Below are 18,922 nucleotides of genomic sequence, written 5' to 3'. Positions count from 1 at the left end.
TGAGAGAGATTGTTTCTTTCCTGGCCTATGTGTGATTTGGAGAGGAAGAACAGCTTGTCCTGAAAAAAATTGTTCTCCAGGTATCTCTCTCTACCACAGTGGTGTTGCTTTTCAATGTTTTACCAGCAGTAATGAGCGCTAAAAGGTATAATATATTTTTGCACAAAGGAGAGTGCAAAAAATAGAAATGATGCTTGGGAGAAGCTGTCCAGGTTCCTATATAACTGAAACATCACAATATTTCTAAAAATACCATACAGGTATTGTGATAATTCATTTTTAGAAATGTCTTTTAGACACTAAAAACAACTTTGGAATTTGCCTTCCATTTTTTAGTCCAGTGAAGTGTTGCCAGAGGTGAGCAGAGATGATGCCTTGTCTAGTAAGGAGTTATGTCAAGAACAAAGAAGCAGTTGTGTTTCTTTATCTTAATATCTTTACAGATATTTATCAACATTTGTATATAGGCAATTAAAAGTTGGAATATTGTGTTTTGGAGCATCATACAGAGTTCTAAATGAAGGTAATATTTAGGACAATGTAGTTACATTCAGTAAAATTGAAGACATCCAGGTTCTGTAGTCTTTTCAGAAGTTCAGCTATGCCCATTAGGAAATTAGAGAGATGAGTTGATAGTTTTGCAAAAGAAGTACTGCATTATCACAGCAGCACTTACCTTCATGTCATTTGGAGCGGTAATGATGAGTTAGTTTTTGGGTTTTGGTTGTTTTGGGTTTTTTTTCTTGTGGAGCCACTTAGAGAAAAGTAGGTTTGTTTGACTTCTGCAAGGTGATTGCTTTGATCTCTAGGATACTGAGTGGTGTTATAAGTAAAGTTCTATTTAATATATTTCTAGTAACTTGGCTTTAGGTCCATCTAGTAAGCTGCTCCTGAAGTATGCTGATGCATACTGTTTTCAAAGGATGGAAATATAAAGGAGGGAGGATTAATTAGTGATTACCTGTGTTGTGATCTTCTTTGATCAAAGTTTTCTTCCGACTTAGTGATACTAATACTAGGAGTTAGGGTGCTTTTTGTCCAAATAAATATATCTGTGATTTCACTTTTGTTCTGACAGATAGTTTTACCTTAACTTTCCTTCCTTTTTTTAAAGTAATTTTCCAGAATGCCATTTTCAGCAGGAAAGAGTGCTCTGGTTTTTACTTGCTTGAGGCTGTTCTTTTTCTTCATGTTTTCTGTCACTGTAGATTCATTAGCATTTCTTCCTGTCCTTAAAGGAGATTCAGAAATAAAAACCAAACCTGTATGATGTTAAATCGGCAGCTATTTGAAAGAAATGCAAAACTGTTAAAGTTACCAGTACTTTTCCACAGGACAATCCTATTCGTGTAAAAAACCCACCTCACTTCTCAACCCTCCCCCCCTCCAAAAAAAAAACCCTGACCAGAAAACAACAAAAAAATCTCCACCCAAAACCTTCTTGGCTTTTCAAGACCAAAGTACCAATCTGAGTGGTTTGTGGATGCCTATACCTCATTAAAAAATCAAGTATAAAAATATCACTGTTTCCATCTAAATATTGTAAATTCCAAAGAGTTTTTTGGTTCAAGGAGGAGCTTTGGTTAGGATATTTTGAAGGCTTTATTTTGGAGAAGTTGACCTGTTCTGTGCTGTAACTTCATTGGTTTTATTTGTTCTTGGAATTTCTTTCGTTTTGTGAATCTGAGGATAAAGACAGGTTATTCCTTCAATTTTTTACAATCCCTTACATATATCTGTACTTTTATTGGAGTTCTGCAGTGTCATTCATGGCTGTTGTTTTCTCTGAAGCTGTTTAAAGTAGGTATTAAGTTCTGAACCTTTATATCAGAATTGCTTTAATTTAGTATGCTTCCATGTGTTGGCTTTGAACTTGAGGAAGAGTTACTCTTGCTCCTTTTATCCATTTAAACTAGATTTCATATTCATTCATATTCTCTCAACATTTAAGTGTTGGTTATATTTTCTTCAGTGTTCCAGCGGAAAACAAACAGGAGGTCTTGAAATCTAACTTGTATGCTTACAAAATTCCCAGTAATGAGGAAACATAATAGCTCTGGGGCCAGTCAGTAGACAAATAGTCAGCTGTATTGATGGGCCCAAAAGAGGGCACAGAACACCAAGCTTTTGGGACATTAGTCATTCTGAATTTATGAAGCCTTTGAACAAGGTATTCAGAGGTTTTTTATTTTAATTGTGAATGTCCAAGACAAAGACAAAGTTTCCTTTATCTTTAGTGCTGACTTTGGTTTAAGAAGCTAGAAGAAAATATTTTGTCTTTGGGGTTATGTCCTTTTTAGGGTGGGAAACATACACGTTTCTTTGCTTCAATTAAAGAACTGTGTATATTCTGAAACAGAGTAATGATGTGAATGACTTGTGCCATTTATACTCCTGAATTTTATGCAGTCTTAGCCCATGCAGATCCAGTTATTTTGTGCTATCCTAGTTATCCAGTGTAAAGCATATGAAATAGGCTTAGAGTATCTGTCTTGTCTGTCCTGTTTCTTAAGCTACTTTTGAAAGTTTGGTTGGGAAACCTGCTCTGGTTTGAAAAACTGACAAATCAAGGACAGCCAATGGGCTGGGGGGTACGCATAGGTGAGGATAACTGGTGTGGCATGCTGGAAATACCAAGTTTTTCAATTTGCCTTTGTGCTAATTAAAATAGCAAAAGAATCAAAGATTTTAAGTTTTTGCCTGAAATGAAGTGAATCAAGTTCACAATCATTTAAAGGGTTCAATGCTGAGAAGAGAAAGATTAATTAAACCCTGATCTTGAAGTGAAACCTGCATGGAACTGCTGCATCTTCTTGCAGTCTTGCATGGAGATTCCATAGATGTTTATTAAACAGTTCAGAAAGTAGTCCTCAAGGTAGTGCATCACTTGAGTAGAGTCCTTGGGGCAGGTCTTGAAAACATCTGCTTCATAGTAAAATGCTTTTCATGGAATAGTTTTGTAGCAAAGGCAGTAACTTTAGTAAACTCTGTGAAATTTCACTGTAGGAAACACTCCTGTATGATGACTATGTTAGTAATAAAGCTTGTGGACCCCGTCCAAATGAACACAGGGACCATGAATAGGAGCTTACTAAGGAGATGTGGATGCTGTGTCAGACCTGAACTGTGCTGGTGGTGTGTGACGGCTCAAATGAGTGTTCATGACAGTAACTGGTAGTCACAAACTACATTTCAAAGAGGGATGTGGAAGCATTTGCCCCAGTTTGCGTGCCAGGTGTGGTAGAATAACCTCAGTTGTAAAATTACTGTTGTTCCTATTCAGAGAACACTAACGCACCTATCTGGCACAAAAGTGTAAAATAAAACACAATTGGCTTAATTATGTTACATTGCTACAGCTTATCTAAGGTAGGAAATAGTTTTTACTTATTTGTGTAGGCCATGGACAATGGTGGAAACTTACAGTGTCATCAAACCAAAAGTGAACACTGAGCAGCTCAGCAAGGAATGGATTTTTTCTGGTTTCAAGGGCTATTAAGGTGATCATGTTGACACCATAGTATAACTTTCCTTCTTCACCAAAACCATTCCTCTGTTACCAAAAGGCAGGCTCCAAAGGGAAGTCCTCATGTTACTGGCTAAGTATATGTGGCTCCCCAAAGTGCTCTTTTGTAGACTGTAAAGGTTATAGCTTATATATCAACCCAATTATTAAAGCATTTTATAGCTTCACTTCAAATCTGATAAACAGTGGCTGAATCTTATTGTATGAAATATATTTATATTTTATTTGGAAATAGATTTTGCTATAAGAACGACAGTGTTGGAATTTATGTTTTTAGGTGATTGGTTTGGAGTTAGTGTTTTTTGGGGATTGTTTTACATGGTTATTTTCTTCATCTTGGGACGTTCATTGTAGTCACAGCTTAGTCCTCTGATAAGGAATAAGGCTATTTGAGAGTTAGCAGTGCTGTTTACAGGGAGTAATACTCCAGTGTCTACTCTGTCCCTCTGTCATAGGGATATCAGAATAAAATCTGTTGAGCCAATTCAGAGTTCACTGTAAGCCTTCCTTCATTTTAAGTGTAAGCCCTTAATTATTTCTTAGCATTTAATGAGCAAAGCTTTGCAAATATTTATGAAAATTGTGCAGGAAATCTCTAGGAAATTTTTGTTAGGTTTTGCATTTTCATGGGCACAGAAAATATACTTCCTCTGAGGCTAGGAACAGGAGATTCCCTTTCCTGCTATGGTTAGGAAATGTCAGAAACGCTGTCTAGACAGACAGCAGGCATTAGAGCTCGTGACCCCAGCATAGCTACCCTTTCAACTGGAACAAACTTGTGAGGAACTGAATTTGGGCTTAGGATCCTGTTTTGTAGGGGGTACTTATATACTAATACCAGTTCACTATTGCCTGCCATTGCTCTTACAAATGTTCATGTAATTCACTTTCTGTTATCTACTGGTTTTTTTTTCAAACTGTCATGATAGCAAGAAGGAGAGATTTTTTTTTGTATTTTTTTTTTTTAAGAAAAGAAAATAGTCTTATATCACTAATTTGGAGCCGTAGGATTTTAGGCTGAACCTTTTTTTGAAATCTGCATTGCAGTCTTAATTCAAGAAAGTGTTTCAAGTTTTATAATTTTTAAGACTTTAGAAACACAGAGAAGACTTGGAAGTGCATGTGTACACTAGTCTGCCTTATAACGTAGAAAATGCGGAGATATTCACAATAAGTCTATGAAGAAATAGTTTTTGGCTGCAGCACTGGCTTAGTGCTGAAGTGTGATCTGCGGAGGCTGCAGCCGGAGCGGTGACCGAGGCGCTGCCTGCGGCTTGGTGATCCTGTGCTGGGCTGTGCATCCTCAGCTCCTGCAGGTGAACAGAATGAACTGCAGCTCTCTCCCCTTAAAGTGTCCTTCAGTCGCAAACTGTTCCGTTTCCTAAATGTGGGGGTTGGGTCGTTGGGGGTTTTTTAAAAAGGGAACTGCCATGCTGGCATATTTCCATTAGTGTGAACTGCAATTGAGTGGAGTGCAGCGCTAGAGAACACTGATAGGTGAGTACATTGGACTGGAGACGGTCTGGAGGGAGACAGCTGAAGAGTGTAGCCAGAGAAAACTGCAGAGCAGTTTGCTGCCTTTGGGTTTGTACAGAGGTTGCAGGAAGGACTGTTGGCTTTGAAACAGTGTTAAAACTGGAAAGGAAATGGCTACCAGAAATTATTGTTGCTACAGTAAGAATTTGGCATGATTATTAATATGCTGCTTTAACTACTGTTAGAAATGTTGTGAGATACTGCCTTGAAGTAAAACTGTTATTAAAGGGAACAGATATTTTAATCCATTTAGATATAGTGGATATCATCAGGCATTCTTGTTTTAGAATGCCAGTCTGCTTAGTGGAGAAACTAATTTCTAGCAAATATCTTTTAAAACCTCATTACTGCCTTCTCTACACTAAAAAAATTGCTTAATGGTTTTAAATTTTAATAATAAATGTAATGTCCCTATAAAAAATCCTGCTGGGAAAAAAACAGTAACGAGATACTATTTCATAAAATATGTTGTATATGGTAACATAATTCTGGCTTTCTAAAATTAAGTCCTGAATGTTTTTTCTTCATGCAGCAAAGCTTTTTTATTAAGATTTTTTTTATATTTTGAGTTTGGAATAAATATGCCCAATCTAAATTCTATTTGAAGATTTATAAATAAGGTTTAAGATATACAAATCAGGGTCAAATTTTAGAGTGGAATCTACTTGGGAAACAGTTGTACTTCATTTGATAAGGACTTAAGTGTATGCGTTGTGTCATAAACTGCTTGCAGGTTTTTGATTAGTAGGTTGCAGTTCCATTGAGGATTTTCAGGGTTATTTTATGCATTGCATCAGGTAAGGGATATGTCAAGTTCAGTGAATGTGTGAAGAGTAATTTCTTTCTCTATCAGGATTCCACAGGTAGCAGGTTGAGGACAGGTATGGTCTGATAGTAAACTGTGTCTGCTCTTCTTCAAAAGTCCCATATGTGTGATGTGTTTTATACTGTCCTAGTTTAGGGCAAATTTGGGGAAAACCCTCTGTAAGGAGCCCTCAGAAAACAAACCCCCATGGCCCCTCCTACCCACCTGGTTTGGGAAAAAATTTTCTCTGAAAGAAGTGGAAAAGAACCTGTTTATTTAACAAACAAAGCACCCCCCAGCACCAAAAAGAAAATTAACAACACCAGATGACAACAAAACTCTTTCACCACTCTGAAGAGATGAACAGATCCAGAAAGTCTTTCCTGGGAGTGGTCGCCTGGGTCTGGACGCTGGGGATTGCTCTGAGCACTGGGGATGGCTGCTGCAGATGACCAAAATGCAGGATCTCGGTGCTCCTCGGTGTTTCCCAGGTCCCAGTCCGGAGCAGGTTGGAGGGTATTCAGAAAAAGGAAAGGAAAAGAAACAGTCCAGGGAAAGAATTGGACTGCTTAGCTAAACTAACTAGGAAGCAAAGGCAAAAGCAGAAGCAAGCAAGCAAGCCAAGCAAGCAAAAGCAAGCCAGCCAGCACTAGCCTCTTGCAGACAGCAGACCATGGGGGGAGGTGAACCGGCTGATAACAAGGCAAAACAAACCTTCACTTTCAGAGTCAGTTCTGAAAGCACAGAACATAATATCAAACATACACAGAACGCAGGATTGGAGATACAAACACCATAACGTCACCCTAGGACATTTACCTAGAGAAGATCCCATTTTTTCTGTACTTTTTTCATCTTCTGGGTTTTTTTCTCTGTCAGATTTCCTTGACTGGAAAAACACTGGATTCGTTCAGTAAGAGGTGTGGCTGATAAACTGTTTACAGTAATGTGTGCCAAATATGCATAAGTTAAAACTTGAAATTTGTAGAAAAATGAGTAGTAGGTGAAGACAGCTGTTTGAACTGTAGAATGGTGTTGTTTAATGGTACACTAAAGGGGATGCACTCATTTGATGGACACAATATGTTTTGGTAGTCCAAACTCCTTCCTACCTAGAATTCTTTTTGCTGTGATGACTTTTCAGGTGTTTTTATTTATGGTTTGCGCATTTTCGAAATAATTAAATCTCTGGTTTGGCCTAATTGATGATATAAACAGTGGTTCCTTTTTTTCCATTCAAGCTACTCTATGAGACTACTTTTTTCCCTACCATGATACTCATATTAATGTTGCATTCAACTTGTAATCTTGTTGGGACTGAAAGAGCTTCCCAGTCTGAGGTATGATCAGTTGTGTTCATTTCCTATGCTGTCACACGTTTCCTTGAAGTGCTTCAATGTCCCATATGGAGTGTTGTCAAAAAGCAAAACTTTCTAGGAGTAGAAAAATGAGAGATTTCAACATTTCCACGTGAAAGCCCTACCACAGCTTTGGGAACTGTGCGTGTGGCTTTTACTGTGATGAACAGACAAAGGAAGAACTGTAACTTCTTTGAACTGTTTTTCACATTACTCGAAATCTAGCAGGAGATTCAAAATGCAAGAGGCAGTTTTCTGTCTTGGAGTCCCTTGCTTGCTTTTGTTCACTCACTGCAGATTCTTTGAAGTCAGGAGCATCTCCAGTAAAGACTTAAATTTTGTCTCTTCATGTTATAAAGTGTTAAGCTTTTGCTTAATTTGGCTTTTGGGTAATTCAGACTCCAGTATAGTGCCTGTTCTTAAGTATTGCTCTTCATTAACTATTTTAAGAGTGATCATTATTTTTTCTTTACAAATTTAATTTTGGTAAATGGGATTGTGGCATATATAATTCAGTTGGTTAAACTAAAGTTGGAATAGCATAGATTGAGAGGTTTTACAAATTCTTGAAAGGGATTAATTTTGTGGTTTTAGAAAACCTCATGTTTAAATTTAAATGATTATTTAATCTACACTGGATGTTAGTTCTAGATATTTGTGGGTACAGAATTAAATTATTTTTATATTTTTAAAACAGAAATCAAAGACAATAAAATTTCCTTCTGCAAATAGAAAGCAGGAAACTCTGTTTTGTACAGACAAGGTCATTGCTGACTACTTGTTTGGCAAATGGCAGTATAGGCTTGTACTTAAAGAGCTTTTCAGCTGTATCAGTTGATGTAGGACTCTCGGCAGCTAAGTTTTTGCCTTTTCAGTCATCTTCTGAAATTACTTTTTCTGTGATACTGCATGTAAAATTTTGGTAGGAACTTTGGGCTTCCTTTGTAGCCTTTTCTTAGTAATCTCTGCTTTCTGCTGGGTATTTTTTCCTGCACTGATATATAGGATTCTTAGATTTTTGTAAGATTATAGATTTTTTTTCTAGAGCTGCAACAGATACTAGAAAGAAGTTTATTCCACACCCTGCATTTGAATTTAATGCTGAGATGGTCATACCCTAATAAATGTAGCTGCCACTCCAGACTAACTCATCAAATTTTCTAAGCCATGAAGTCAAGTCTACAGTTGTAGGCCTTTTTGGTATGTTATGTCAAGCTGGTGGATTTGACTGTTTAGCCACAGTTTATATCAACAAAAGTCATTTATATAGTATAGTTATTTTAGTCTTTGTTTCTTCTTCTTTATTTCTTCCCACACAGACATAATCAGCTATAGGGGCAAAACTGTTTTTGTGTTAAACAGCAACACACGGCAAAACAAAACTCAATGAATAAACCACCTAAAAAGCTTCTGTATGAGTTACATTTCTAGCTGCAGTCATTCCAGGAGAATGTGGAGTTAAAGGTAATGGTGTCTTTTCCCAGATGGATGTGGAAATGTCAGTTACAATACAGATCTGTTGTGAAATAAGGGCTGCATAGTAAATAAATGGGTCAAAACTCTTTATGATTACAACAAACTTAGTCATTGTACACCTCTGCCTTCTACTGTTTCTTAAACTTTTGCCTCAGAGAGGGAGGGGATGTGCTGTTAGGAGATACTTCATTATAGCAAGAGTTTTCAGTCCATCTTTTCTTTTTTCTTTTTTTTTTTTTTTTTTTTTTTTTGTTAGTGTCATTGGGGGTGCATTTGTGGTCTCTTTAATCTCTACCATTTAAGTTTTCTTCCACTTCCTGTTCACTGGCCATATCAGAACAGGAAGCTGCTTATCAGAAACCTGACCATTTTACAGCAGTCATTTTCCCCTGCTGTGGTCCTCCTTCTCACTCTTTGAATATCAAGGCCCTCAGGTGAATGCTCTAACTACATTTCTTACTCAGTTCTGTCTCCCTTTTCATGCCCTTTTTTATTACCTGGTATGGGAGAATGTCTTTCATTCCTATGTCCTTTCCTAATAATGAGAATTAAGACAGGCAAATTGAAGCAAAAGCATTTATGATGTTGAAATCTTTGCCTTTCCCTAAGGAAATTTTTGGAGAGCTACCTTTCTCAATCTGCTGGTAAAGAATGTCAGGTTATTTCAAATGTCATCGCCCTTGAAATTAATAGTAGGTGTTAAGAGTTTGATTGTAGTGGAGTGAGAGAAATCTTACTTGACAGCAAAAAGACCTTTGAGAGGAGATGTGAGTGCTGCTTAAGCACTATAAGTGGGTGGCTTTAAACAGTCTCAATTCTATCAATAGTTTGGGCTAAGATCTGGTGTCCACAATCTGGTGGATTGTGTTTGCCTTCATAAAGATGTTTGCATGACACTGTAAGTACCATCTCACATTGGATGGAGCTTTGTACATCAAGAGGGTTTGAAATCCCAAAAAGGGAAGTTAATTCTGTAGGGCCCTTTGAAGTTTTTGATGCAGGGCTACAGTGACCAGCCCTTTGGTCCTTCAGCAGTTTACTTGCTGGTGATCTCTTTGTGAAACTTGTCTCCTCTCCTTCAGCTGGACAATATCCAAATTATGATGGTCCATCTTCTCTTTTCCATTCTCTTTCCCTGTGTGTCAGATGTAGAATAACCCCAGATTTATCCCCAGCATGGTTTGTGAGCCCCCTGTGATCCAAAGAATACTGAAATGCAAGAGTACTTTCATTAAAGTTTTCTGCAAAATGCACCTTCAATGAGTATGAGAGTTTCCTCTTGATGGATTGTTCACATGAAGTGGGAAGTTTTACCCTATACTAAGTCAATTGATTGATCCAAAGTGTTCTGTTGAAGGGCTGTTACGGAGAGTAGTGTGTGGTGTGACCCTGTACTGCTGTATCACCCCAGTGATCTGCAGTGGTCTGGGCTCAATCCTTTGGCACAAAGATTCTGTCTGCACTTGAGTCACAAGCCATGAAATCTGTGTTGAGAACAGTTACTGCTAATGTTTAGTTCATTGCAAAGTTTAGAAGATGTAGGTGTTGAGGCCATTTTGCACAGGGGCAGAAGTGTTAGACTGGGGTTGTCACCTCCCAGCCAAAGTGCACAGGCTTACTGAGATGTCTGGCTCATCGTAATGTTTGATCATGTAAAGCCATGACCATTGACTTTTTTTCTCATTTTTTGAAAGGTGTTTTGGCTCTTTGTATATGGAGGCTGTTATTTTTGTGGGCATATAACTGTAGCTTTACATTTACTTTCTGTAACATACAGTGGAGCTCCACTGCTGTTTTAAAGTAACACTTCTATTTCTCTAGGTGAATGAATGTTACTTTAAAATCTGACCAAAGAATTGTATCTTTTTCTGTAACAAATCTTACTTGAGAAATGAGTATGTATATTGAGTAACATTCATGCATAAAGCTGCAGTTTAATATGATACTAGGGACACAATCCCGGGGCAAGGAAGAGGAGCTCAAATACTTATCTTCTGTTGCTTTATATTATCCAGTCAGACTTTTTTGAAAGGTCTGCCTTCCCTTACTGTCTGTCTTTGTAATTTAGGCAAGGGGCTTTAAGACAGCTGCAGATTGATTGGGGAACTGAATCAAAAAGTGTGTGAATAAAATGAGATAAGGATGGTGCATGATGATAGTTACTTCATTCAGAGTCAATTCTGATGATGCCTAAACATTCAGTCTAGCCTTTCTGAAAAGCTCTGTACTAGTTTTCGTCTGTTCTTTCTTAGACCCAGTTCTGTAGAGATACCATACCCAAATCCATTTTGATTTTGTGCAGCTTCAGTTGCTTTTGGAGTCTTTTCCAAATTTCCAAATAGGAAGTGAAAAATGACCTTGTATAGTTAGTTCTAAAGATACATGAGCAAAACAAGATCTATCCAACATGGACCAGCTTTCATGCAGACAAATAAATTATAATGTTTAAGTGGGCCAGCTAACCATAGAATCATAAATGCAACTTTGCCTTAGAAAAGATGAGAAATTAGAATAGCCCAGGCTTCAAGTCCTCCAACACGTAATCTCAGATATGTTGGTCATTTTTGCTAAAAATATTTTTTTAACGTGTTCATTTGTAACAATTTCCTTTCTGTGCATCATTCCCTGTTCAGGGACCTTGAGATAGCTGACTTTGGAGGCACTAGCAACAAAAGCAGAACTTTTCTTGCCGTGCAACTTCTTTTCCCCTGTTCTTCCCACTTAATTTAATAACGTGTATATTTGATAGAACTTCTTGGTATATTTTTAAAATTAAAATGCCAATAGCTATGTTATTTGGAAATTACACGTATTTGAGAGATGACCACTGGAATGTTGATACTTTTACCCTGAGATCAAAAAGATAGAATACTTTTATGGCTGGGGATTTCTTACCTCTCTGCATTGCCTGTCTTGTCTGATAGTCTAGGACACAACCAGAAGACAATTACAGGTGTACAGTAAGTTCTTTTTTTATTTTGCAGGTTTGTTTTAATGTGGAAGTGGATCTTACAGCATAATGTAAATCAAACAAGCAAAGGTGAGTAGGAGTTTTGTGTTGGTGGGGTTTTTTTTCCCAAAAAATGTCATTTGCATATACTGCTAAACCTGCAGAAAAGTGGTCGGTGAAAATTCTCTTGAAATTTGTATCCTGATGACTGCAATGTACACAGTCTATGTACTCTAATGGTGCAGCGTTACTTCTACAAAACCAAAAGAGGAACAAAATATATTTCCCCCATTATTTAATATGATGATGATAATAATGTTTTTCTTCCATAAATTATTATAGTTTAAAAGCTATAATGTTCTGCTAGCTATTGAGAGACAAAATTATGAGCATTTAAAATAATTTTGTTCTCTGCATATTATCCACCTGGTTTCAAAGTACTGAGAGTGTACTTTGCATGGCAAAAGCAGCATGTTAAACTTGCACTTAATGTATTAATAAATAACTGCGTGGGAAATTTAATCAACTATCAAAATAGCATTTCAAGTTTTAAACAATGAAATTCTGTTGGAATTTTCTCCTCTCTTCCTGTCTTTAGGTACCCATTTGCAAGCTATTTGAAAGACAAAGTTTATGGAGATTTACTGCTGGTAGAACTTAAGTGTCATTTGCAATTGCAAAGTGTCCATCTAGGAAGAATTTTCTGTAACTGGCATTTTCCTCCTTCACCCCACCCCCCTTCTCTGTTACTTTGAGAAAAAGAATTAGGAAGCTTATCTTTTTGTCTTCCATTTACTTGCTACTCCAGGAATAATTTGAACTATAAAATTAATCTTGTCTCCATATAATTGTGTGAAACATAACAGTGAGCTTTAATCCATTTTAACTTGAGTCTTTCAAGAGAATCTTTAAGTAAGGCCCCACAGTTGAGTAAAATCTCTACTTTGGAGACATGGGATGGACTCCACTACAGAGACCTCTGTAACAAACGGAATCTGTCTCCTCAAGTTTCCTGCTTGCTTTTTGACTTACGTGCCATCTCAGAATGTAGCTGCTTGCAGTGACTTGATATTTTGAAGAGATGAGAGGGAGATCCCATTTGCTTAGAAGAGTTTGTTCCTCAATTCCAAGCTGCAATTAATATGTAGACTTAATATTGCCTTGAAATTGTAGTATGTACATATTAAAATAGTCATGAACTGCTTTGTTCATATCTTCTGTTCCACTAAGACTTCTTCAGAGCTGTTGCTGTCAACTTTAAAATACTGATTATAGAAGAGTGCTTTGTGGGGAATTGAAAATAACTCTTCTATTGAGTGTTGATCTTTTGTATAATGTGTAACTGATTCAGGACTTTGATTATGAATTGTCTTCTGAACTATGAACAATTAAAAATAAGCTCTACCACTGTGTTATGCATATATACTTATGTGTAGAAAATGTTTCCTGCCTTAGCCTGATTTTGCTGGTTTCTGAAACGTGCTGCTTTGAGAAAACAACTGACTATAACTCTGCAAAAAAAAATACTTCATCTAAGGATGAGTGTAAAGCAAGAATTATGACTAGAAAAGGGAGTTGAATTGACAGTAAAATTCAGACTGTGCCTTGTGACTTCTAATGCTTTCAGTACTTAAAGCTTGCCATTTATGCTCTGTTTCTTTTTAATTTATGTGGTTATCTAATTACTCGTTTAAATACAGAAAATTAGTTGAAAAGTCTGATGTATAAATAACTGAATGTGTATTTTAAGCATGAAGTCTTCTGAATGAAACTCTGAAGACCTGTGTTTAGTAGGAAAAAACTGGTCTCTGAGAAGAACGACTGTAGGATTGCATTCACAGCAAGAGGACAGAAAAATGTGTAAAAGAATAAGTGGAAACAGTGTAATGATGTTTGATCAATATTGCTATTGCTTGGAGGAGATCTTGAGGTTCCCAGAGTTCAGTAAAAATTACAACTGAATAGTCAGTAAATCAATGAAATTACTGTGCTTTATTAGGAAACAAAACAAAACCCAGATCCAGTTCTACAAATTTGTGGCGTACTGTAGCTGTATTGCATTGCAACGTGTATTGCTTCTTTAGTTAGGTCACTGAAAAACAACATGGAAAAGCTGAAGAAGGTTCAGAGAGGGGCAGCAAGGATGACTGAAAGAGTTTATTTTCAAGGACAACATTCATTTCCTAGCTGCCTCTGTTTTCAGTCTCCTCTCATGAGTGTAATGGCTGCAGCATTTCAGAGGCTTCTAAACAGTAATTTTCACTCTCACCACTCAGTGCAGATTTGCATTTTTAAAGTATAAGTTTATGTCTTTTAAAGCAATAGCTGAAAATGTGATTTAGTTATTTGCTCAAGCATTTTTCTGATACACTTGACCATAATGCATTTCCTGATGACTCTGCTAGTGTGCTTTACATGTAGAGTTTGTTGGTTTGGTTTTTTTGTAAAGGGTTTTGAGTTTTGTTCTTGCAGTTTCAAATCATTCATGTTCCTAAGGCAAATATAAAATATATCATATCCTGACTTTTGTAAATAAATAAAGAAATCTGTTACTACTTAAAACCACACAGATATAAGATACTGCTTTCAAACAGTGAATGTACTTTATTGGGGTAACCATAGAATTTGTTCTTAAAATGTCTGATTTACAGACTGCATTTCTAAACTCCACAGGAGAATCTGTCTTGTTTTAAGTACAGGGGAAAGTTACGAAAAAATAAACTTGGTCGCAGTGTGTTAAAATGCAATGGGCCACACTTCTGTGTAGCAGGATAGGTTGCAGAAGTTACATGCTTGTGCTGAATTTCCCTGTAATTAAGTGTGTACAGTGAAGTGAGGTCATATTTTAAGCATTTTACATAACAGGCAAAACAATCTTGCTTCCAGAAACTGCCTTGAATGTATTTAGTATTGCTTTACCTGAAAGTAGAAGGATGTAATTAATGAATAATACCATGAATATTGAAGAATGATAGGTTATATACAGAATTCTGCACAATCTAAATTTTAGTATGTGGAATTCTTGTTTCTTTGGCTCAGAGAGGATGTAGTATAATTTTATCTTGTTCATATTATCCTGGTAACATGAAGTTGAGTTTTCTGCTGTTAATCACTTTTGGTGATGACTTTTTTGTTTTAAATTTTAAAAATAAAGAAAAACCTCAAGTATTAGTAGGCTGACTTGAGCTTTCTTCTCCGAGTCAAGATATTTTTTTTTATTCTTAATCTGAAAAGGTACAAAATGGCTTTTTTTTTGCCTCACCTGATACTGCTACTTAGAATCTTACTAGCTTTTTAATCCTTGATAACTGAAAGATTGTAGGATGAGAGCCAGTTTGCTGATAAGGATGAGTGAATACCCTAATGTTATTCGTTACTATAAGGTTCTGAATTAAATTAGTAAAAGCAGAGTGTTTGTTTCAGATAGTGTTTTTATAATTGGGAAAGATACCATGCTTTAAAAGTTAAAATATCTGTTTACATTAGCAGGAGATAACGGTCTGAAATTTTGTGATTATGTTAGCATTTGTACAGCAAGTGGTTATCAGCCAAAAAAGCAAGACTCATGAGAAACTGCTAGATGTGTTTCAGGTCATGCTGGATAAAAAGAATGACAACTTTTATTTAATATAACAGTAAATAAGGTCAGAGTTGTTCTGAAGTTGAAAGAGGTGTTGTGTTAATTGGGTTAAAGTGTTCTTAATATCATGGTTAAGAAAATCACTCTGTAAATCCATTATGCAGCAGCATCATGTTGTCATTCAAGTTGTCATCTGTGATCTGTTGGATTGACACTTCACTACTAATTCATGTGGGTAACCAACAATATTGTTTAATTAACTTGTGAAATATTCCTATAAAAAGAGTCAAATATATCTGATTTCTAAAAATCCCTCTCAGTCTGATTGTGATCTTTACATACTAATGAACGTAATTGAGTGGGTGGCTTATCCAGAAAACAAGCTGGATATTTATACCTTAAGAGGTGTTTTATTTCAGTTACAGAATTTTCTTTTTCCTGAAATCATGAAAATAAGACCTCTCCGGTAATACAGTTGTAAGCATTGGGAATTTGCATAAAGTTATATAAAACACCAAATTGTTTTATTGGTATATATTAGATTTGTATTGGGAAAAAGGGGTTTTTACCCAACTGCTTACAAGCAGTATCTGAACAAGAGGACCAAATTGTTGGAAAAACCTTTGTTTTACATTGAAGATCAGTTTTAGATTTGGATATCTGGGCTCTCCTTTGATTAATTTTTAAATGTCTTGTGTTAGCAGAGCAGTGCTCATATTTGGCAGCTTCAGGAATGTTTTTCAGTTCTGTATGCGTGGAGAATAACTGGATTTGCAAATCCGAATTTCACCACCACATGGTGGCAGTACCTGGCTTCAAAAGGACTTGTCTCTGAGCAGATAAGGTGGCTGATCCTGTAAAACTATAGGTTAAGGAGGAGTAGATTAGTTTTTAAATTTCTGAAAGTTAGTTGTGTTTTAGAAACGAAAATACTTTTTATTTAACTCACCAGAAGGATTTGCATTTGTATGTCTCTATGGAAAATCTAGCTATCATATCTAATACGCAGTTTAAGAGTATTGCTTGTGTTAATAGTATTCTCAGAAGATGTATTTAATGTTCCCCAGTTGAATTATTTTAGCATTTATTTCTAGCATTTTGCTTCAGTTGAGTAGTTTAGTTCAAGTAATTTTAGAACATAAAATTCGCTTCATGAGATACTCTGTGGCAAAGTGTACTAAAACAGAATCACAGCATAGTTGAGTTTGGGAGGAACCTGTAGCCATCTTGTCGAATCCCATTGTCCATGCTGTTGAGGTCCCTTTCAATGGCGTCACAGCCTGTTGGTGTATCAGTCTTGCGTGGTCAGCAGCCTTGCCAAGGCCTTCTGCCCCATCATCCATGTGGTTAATGCAGGTGTTGAAAGTTGAACAGTGTGGGAGCTGGTACCAGCCCCAGGGTGCAGATTTAGTTCATGGCCATGCACACTTCATACCACTGATCACAACACTTAATTTTTTGGCAGTGTGATAAAGATAGCTTACAGCAAGGATAGGAGCAGGACTTCTATTTGTAGACTGTAATGAAGAAATGTTTCTGGTTTTAATAATGGTGCTGGTTAATAAAATTGTTTACTGTGTTATGTCTAGACAAAAACAATTTTTTGTACCATACTGGAGGCTTTTCACTGAAGGTAGGTAATGGTGCAGGTAATGGTGCTGAAAGAGACTAACAGTGTTTTTTCAGACATTTAGTTTCTTTAGACAGAAAGTGTGTGGGCATGTGAGATGGCATCAAGGAAAAGAATTTATGCATGTAAAAGTAAGGGAACAGTTTAGAAGATAAATAGTGTGTATTTTCACAGAACATTAATTTTGTATTTTTAATACTTCTGTGTCTTCATTGGAATACTGCTAGTCATTACCATGTATGTCTGCATGTAGGACAATTCAATACTTGATTGTAGTTCTCATCTCTAGTAGAGCTAATGACAGTACAATTCAAACTACATTGCATTACTAAAAATCTAAACTAGAGAGCTGCAGGAACATGAAGACAAGTACCTGCCTGTACTCTGTGAACGGGGCTGAGGAATTCTGGGCAGGAATTACAAAACCTGTGGAGTTGCCAGACAGTGTTTGACTGTTCTTAAGTTATCTGAGTCAACACGTTGGTTTTGTGTTCTGGCTAGTCATCTTTTAGAAATACCTAGTTCACTTTGAAAAGCACCTGCCAATGAAACTGTCTTAAACTGCTGCATGAGCAGTTAAAACCAGAGGAGTATTTTTTATAGTGATACATGTGGTTCTTGTCACACTTAAATTGTACTGTCATTTATTATTATTGATTTCAGTATTGAATTTTAGCATGAAGCCCCCCATTGTGACAAACTGGTTATTTCCCCAAGCAAATCAATACTAGAGGAGTAAGATTAAGAATGGTTGGTGGCAATAACGGAATTCTCTTTTCTGATTTCTAATTGTTGTATTATGGTTATTCTTAAGTTTTGTTCCATTTCCTTTCACATGAAATGTTAACATACCATTCTTAGATGTTTTAGACCAGCAGTTGAGTTTCTAAAATTTTGATGTTTTTAAGGAATTTTTTGTTTCCTTACTGTTCCTGACAGAGAGCTTTTGAAGACATTTTTGCATTAGGAACTAAGTTTAAGGAAAATAACTTTCTGAAAAAATGTGCTTTGAGTTTGATCTTCCCAATTATAATCTTACTGAAAAGATGAGCTGCTTTTGTCATGGCTGCTCTGTAGGGGAGAATTTCTCTATGATCACCTTTTTCTGCAGATATTTGACAACTCGGTGAACTTTTTAACAGTATTTTGAAAGGTTATACTCTGGGTGGCAGTAACTTTGTGTTTATTTGGGTATAATACAAATCCTGTATTGTTAGTATTTCATACTGCTTTAAAAAATTTTAATATGGCAGTCTAGTTAGCTGTGAGAATTTTCCAGTGTTGGTATTGTTATGTGAACAGCTGTGGATTTGAATTGGATTGAAGATAACTAGTTTTGAATTGAACTCTTCATGTTGTATTTAGATTAATAACTGTGGACTGTGTGTAAAGTAGTTGTGGGGGGGGGCAGTAGTCATGGTGTTAGGCATGTTAAACAAGCTGTCTCTTCAACTACAGAAGTTTGGAAAAATGCAGAAGTGTTCATTTGTAGAATTCAAAGCTAAGTAAGGGCCTACAAATAGTGTTTCTGCTGTGCAGAAGGAATGTATTTTCAATAACTTAATTTGAAAACAGAAATAGAAGCTGAGGGAAGACAAGGTGAGTCGCTGACTCACCTCTAGTTGTCAGGCTTTGTGGTTTTATTTCCATCTGAAGAGTGGAGTAGGATAGCTTTTTTAAAAATACTAAACTGGCAAACAAGTAATAGGTATTCTTCTAGTGATCAAAGTATTGTGTTTTTATTGATTTGGGCCATTAATATTGCTAGATAACACCCAAATCTCCAGAGGCATAAACTCTGTTCATTACTATATGGAGGAGGCAAAAATATTGCACAGCTGTATTCTGAGGTTGTTCTTTTTTCTCAGGATGTGGCTGGTTTGTACTGATACACTACCAGTTCCTCTGTTGAAACCTTCGTTTTCCACAGGTTCTTAAACCTTTCTCTTTTGGCAGAAGTTCTGTGCTTGATGTTTGCCATGATTAAGGTTTTAAAGCATAGACTGGGCATAGATGGGGCAAATGAAAGGAGATGCTTTTTTAGTCCTGTACTTAAACTCT

At 36.5% G+C, this 18,922-nt stretch overlaps 1 protein-coding gene across 24 annotated transcripts in view; it reads left to right on the top strand.

Moving 5' to 3' along the window:
• The window catches only part of ZNF644 (zinc finger protein 644), a 78,503-nt gene that overhangs the window by 35,946 nt on the left and 23,635 nt on the right, over window positions 1-18,922 (top strand). For all 24 annotated transcript variants that reach the window (XM_030279152.4, XM_030279149.4, XM_030279151.4 and 21 more), the window contains one exon: window positions 11,686-11,741. The gene's annotated coding sequence lies outside the window, so the exon portion shown is untranslated. The remainder of the gene's footprint in view (window positions 1-11,685; window positions 11,742-18,922) is intronic.

This window comes from Taeniopygia guttata, chromosome 8, assembly GCF_048771995.1.
Source record: "Taeniopygia guttata chromosome 8, bTaeGut7.mat, whole genome shotgun sequence".
NCBI lineage: Eukaryota > Metazoa > Chordata > Aves > Passeriformes > Estrildidae > Taeniopygia > Taeniopygia guttata.
The sequence above is the reverse complement of the archived record's forward strand: the minus strand, read 5'-3'. Positions and strand labels throughout refer to the sequence as shown.